The sequence below is a fragment of the Triticum aestivum genome, chromosome 4A, assembly GCF_018294505.1.
Source record: "Triticum aestivum cultivar Chinese Spring chromosome 4A, IWGSC CS RefSeq v2.1, whole genome shotgun sequence".
Classification (NCBI taxonomy): Eukaryota; Viridiplantae; Streptophyta; class Magnoliopsida; order Poales; family Poaceae; genus Triticum; species Triticum aestivum.
The window spans coordinates 176,890,103-176,895,825 of record NC_057803.1 but is presented as its reverse complement, the minus strand read 5'-3'; positions in this window follow the sequence as shown (position 1 = coordinate 176,895,825).

The following is a 5,723-nucleotide window of genomic DNA, read 5'->3' as shown; positions in this document are numbered from 1 at the left end:
ACCTTCAAGTAAAATTATGTTTTGTATGCTCGAATAGCTCATGTATCAACTAGGGTTGTCTATATCTTCCATGCTAGGCGGGTTATTCTCAAGAGGAGTGGACTCTGCTCCTCACTCACGAGAAAATGGCTGGTAACCGGGATGCCCAGTCCCATGCTCAAATCAAATCAAAATAATTGCAAACAAAACACCCCAAGGATTGTGGTTAGTTGGAGGCACCTGTTGTTTCGGACAAGCCATGGATTGATGTTTGTTGGTGGTAGGGGGAGTATAAACTTTACCATTCCGTTTGGGAACCGCCTATAATGTGTGTAGTATGGAAGATATCGAGATCTCTCAGTTGTTATGTTAACAATGAAAGTATACAGCTAAAAAATTATTCATCTCTATTTCAAAACCAAGCTCTGGCACCTCTACAAATCCTTGCTTCCCTCTGCAAAGGGCCTATCTATTTACTTTTATGTTGAGTCATCATCCTCTTATTAAAAAGCACCAGTTGGAGAGCACCGATGTCATTTGCATGCATTAGTATTAGTTTACATCGAGTATGATTGTGACTGGATCTCTTTTACCATGAATTACAATTTCCAGTCAGCCCTTGATCTTCAGAGGTGCTCTGCATTTATGTTTTGCGGTCTCAGAAAGGGCTAGCGAGATACCATCTTGTTATATCATATTATGATTGTTTTGAGAAAGTGTTGTCATCCGAGATTTATTATTATTGCTCGCTAGTTGATTATGTCATTGATATGAGTAAACATGAGACCTAAATGTTATTGTGAATATGGTTAGTTCATAATCTTTGCTGAAAACTTGAATGCTGGCTTTACATATTTACAACAACAAGAGCAAACAGAGTTTGTAAAAGTTTTTCTTTATCACTTTCAGTTTATCAACTGAATTGCTTGAGGACAAGCAAAGGTTTAAGCTCAGGGGAGTTGATACATCTCCATCGTATCTACTTTTCCAAACACTTTTGCCCTTGTTTTGGACTCTAACCTGCATGATTTGAATGAAACTAACCCGAATTGACGCTGTTTTTTGCAGAATTGCCATGGTGTGATTTTTGTGCATAATTAAAAGTTCTCGGAATGACCTGAAAATCAACAGAGAATATTTTTGGTATATATAAAAAATACTGGCGAAAGAATCAAGGCCATGGGCCCACACCCTATCCACGAGGGTTGGTGTCGGTGTCAAAACCGGCGGATCTCGGGTAGGGGGTCCCGAACTGTGCGTCTAAGGCAGATGGTAACAAGAGGCAGGGGACACAATGTTTTACCCAGGTTCAGGCCCTCTTGATGGAGGTAAAACCCTATGTCATGCTTGATTAATATTGATGATATGGGTAGTACAAGAGTAGATCTACCACGAGATCAAGGAGGCTGAACCGGCGGGACGGCGAGATGGATGACGGATCCTCATCCGGGGAGGTGGATGAGGGATGTCGAGCCGTTGCGCTGGACGACTCATCGGGGAAGAGGCTCCGGCTGGGCAGCGGTGACGTGGCGGACGGAGGAGGGTGGGGTTTCGCGGCTGGAGCGGAGAGGTTATGGAGGCCTGGGATTTCGAATGGCGAAAAGGGGGCGATGGGAGGGGGTGAAGCATGACTTAGGAACGCGCTTGTCCAAAATGTAGGGTGTGTTACAAAAGTACCCCCCACCAATTTGAACTAGCGGCCCTTTCGGCTTAGGGTTAGAAGGGGGATTTTGTGTGTCAGGATTTGGCAGCTGGAGGGAGTTTTCGCGCGCGTTGTAATTTCGGGATAGCAAGGCGCGGGTTGTGAAGGCGCCAGTTTTGGGAGCACGATATCTGAATTTTCGGGATATAGCAAGACGCGGGTTGAATTTTAGGGACAAGCCTAACGTGTAGTAATATTGTACTTGTACGTACCAAATCAATTCGCACTTCCCTCAACCAAAAAGAAAACAAAAAAATAAAACTATTCACACCACACAAAGAGAGAGTCTTGCCCCGTTTTACTATACAAATGCTATTCAAAGCTACTCCCTCCTTCCATCTATATAGGGCCTAATGCGTTTTTCGATGCTAACTTTTACCAAATATTAGAGCAATGATATATGACATGCAACTTACACAAAGCACACTGTTAAATTCGTCTGTGAAAGGTTCTTTCAATGATATAATTTTCACATTGTGCATGTCATGTACTATTAATCTTGTCAATAGTCAAAGGCGGTGTCGGTGTCAAAACCAGCGGATCTCGGGTAGGGGGTCCCGAACTATGCGTCTAAGGCAGATGGTAACAGGAGGCAGGGGACACAATGTTTTACCCAGGTTCGGGCCCTCTTGATGGAGGTAAAACCCTACGTCCTGCTTGATTAATATTGATGATATGGGTAGTACAAGAGTAGATCTACCACGAGATCGGAGAGGCTAAACCCTAGAAGCTAGCCTATGGTATGATTGTATGTTGTCGTACGGACTAAAACCCTCCGGTTTATATAGACACCGGAGAGGTTAGGGTTACACAAGGTCGGTTACAAAGGAGGAGATATACATATCCGTATTGCCTAGCATGCCTTCCACGCCAAGTAGAGTCCCATCCGGACACGAGACGAAGTCTTCAATCTTGTATCTTCATAGTCTAACAGTCCGGCCAAAGGTTATAGTCCGGCTGTCCAGAGACCCCCTAATCCAGGACTCCCACAGTAGCCCCTGAACCAGGCTTTCAATGACGATGAGTCCGATGCACAGTATTGTCTTCGACATTGCAAGGCGGGTTCCTCCTCCGAATATACCACAGAAGAATTTGAATAGAAGGATAGTGTCCGACCCTGCAAAATAAGTTCCATATACCACCGTAGAGAGAATAATATTTCTTCAAATCCAATTTGCTGACTTGTTTTGGCAACACGACATTATGTCATGGCCCGGTGATTATTCGAACCGTTTCCTTTAACTAGCCCCGCACATAACGCGAGGCAGTTTTTTGACACGTCTTGTCAAAGCAGAGATCGTGTCCCCTTATGACGGGATTCTCATCAATACGGGTGTGGGTAACCCAACCGTGCCATCGATTACGGTGCTTGGGGGACAAGCGAGTTTTACCAGGCTAGTGGGGACGCATAGCTTTGTCCGCCCATATAAAGGGATAAGGATTTACCTTTTCATCCACGCCTTCTTCCTCCTTTGCTCATCCACCTTCGCACACTCGAGCTCCAGCACCCAAGTTCGCATTTCCCACCTCGACCTTCTCCAACCATGTCCGGAGTGGGAGGCAGGTGGATGGTCTCCTCCGTCACGGAGGGACACGTCAAGAAGCTGAGGAGAGCCGGATACTTGCCCAACGACATCGCGCACCGGCTCCCAGAGGAGGGGCAGCTCATCCCCACCCCCAGGCCCCATGAGAGGGTAGTGTTCCTCACCCATTTCCTCCGCGGACTGGGATTTCCTCTCCACCCATTTGTCCGGGGGCTCGTGTTCTACTACGGCCTGGATTTCCACGATCTGGCCCCGAACTTCATCCTCAACATCTCGGTGTTTATCGTCATGTGCGAGGCTTTCCTCCGCATCAAGCCCCACTTCGGCTTATGGCAGAAGACTTTCAATGTCAAGCCGAAGGTAGTGAGAGGCTGCCAGGCGGAGTGCGGAGGCGCCATGGTGGGCAAGATGCCCAATGTCACATGGCTCGAGGGCTCCTTCGTGGAGACCATAAAGGGGTGGCAATCGGGGTGGTTCTACATCACCGAGCCGCCTGACCCTACATGGGTAGCGGCCCCCGAGTTTCGATCTGGCTTCCCCGTGCGGCTCACCTCCTAGCAAGAGAAGGGCCTATCCTGGGGTAGTTCGGGAGAGCTGACCCGACTCTAAACATGTATTCAAAACATGGTGAACAAGAAGCTCAAACTCGTCAACGTAGTCCAGGTCATGCTCCACCGCCGAATCCTCCCGTGCCAACAACGGGCCTTCAACTTGTGGGAGTTCGACCCGGCGCAGCACCGAACTCTGAACAGGCTCTTCGACACAACTCACGAAGATGCCTGGAGGGTGCTATTCAAGAGCGTCGAGGTCCCCCCTCCCATTACTGAGGATCGCGGATTCAGCGCGAAGCGCCAAGCCAGCGCGGTAAGCTGCTTTACCTCTTACGGGATACTTATTTTTCATAGATTGACTCCATGCGGGATCTAAACTCCCGTACCTTTGACAGGACTGGCAGGAGACGGCCGGACAGAACGACTGTCCGGCTCCTTTGCCCGAAGGCTCAACAGACGCTCTTCTGGCGAAGATGCTGACTCCGGCTCCTTATATGGTGCGAGAGAAGACCAAGAAGGCCAAGGGAACCTGAAGGAGTTCCCGACACCGGGCGTCATCGGACTCACCGTCCGAGGACTCTACGGTGCAATCCTCCCCTGAAGACGAGGAGGCAGAAGAAGATGCTCCCCCTCCAGACGGGGGAGACAAGAAAAGGAAGGACGCCCCAACTGGGGAGGCCGAAGGGTCCGAGAAGGGGAGGACTCTCCTTTCGAACAGCTCTACCATCGCCGCCGACGGTGAAGACGAGTGGCTGCCCAGGGCCAAGCCCCTGGGGAAGTCGTAAGTATTCGGATACCAGAGTAACTCATAGTATTCCTTTGTCGCACTACTTCACCTAACACCGAAATATGATTATGCAGGCCGCCCCGAGCCTGTATCGATGTATCATCGGATGGCTCCCTGGGCTCGTCGGATATGGATAGCGATCCAGTCCTGACCGCCACCTCCCCTCATCCTGCGGACAATGCCGAGGTGCTGTCTCACAAGGCACCGGGTCAAGGGGAGACAGTCCCGGAGGAGCCTCAAGGCGGCCTCCCGGACTCCGGGAGCCGAGGGGACAAGGCCCCTGAGAGCTCCGAGTTCGCCCCTCAGCCGAACACCGCGCCGGAAACTCCAGTGGTTCCGGGCTCGGGCAGGCAGCCTCCTTCTAAGAGGGGCAAGACGCCTGTACAGGTGACCTCTATCCATCCAGAGGCGCCGGACAATCTTCTGGAAGCGCTTCGCAGCGCTTCCATCGACGAGGAGCACCACACTATCATGAGTGCGGTGATCCAGAAGGGAAGGTTCAGTCCGCCAAGAGCGGATTGACTGAAGCCTGTGCCTGCCTTCCAACAGGCTTTGAGGTAAGTGTTTGAAATATAGGAAAATATTACCGCATAGACAGTAGCCCCTGATGCTCTGTTCGGTGTTCACAAAGAAAAGCCGAACAGAGGATCAAACAATATCGCAGGAGTCTAATATGAGTATGTCAATGCATATGCAGGCTTTGCTGCTGGCGTCCGCCGCACTGACTGCAGAGGTCGCCGTACTGAAGCAGGACCTTAAAGGGTCCCAGGACGAGCTCGGTCTTGCCAAGAGGCATCTCAAGGAGAACAAAGGTAAGTAGTACCTAGTCTGTGGATATGTATAAAAATAGTGCGATTGCCAAATGACAGGATCATCATGAATTTGCCAGGGGCCACGACCGAAGTGGCGACCCTAAAGCAAGCGATGTCCGAGGCCGAAGATAAAGCGGCCAAGGAGTGCACCGAGCGAGAAAAGCAAGAGGCTCGGGTGGGCGAGGTGCAGTAAGAGCTCCAGGCTCTCGTGACGAAGCACGAGGCGTTGGAGCTTGACTCGAAGACGCGAGAGTCTGAGCTTGCCGCGGCCCTCGAGAGCGCAAAAAGTGCCAAGGCCGAAGCCCAAAAGGCCCTCCAGGAGATCGACGCAATGAAGAAGATAGTAGA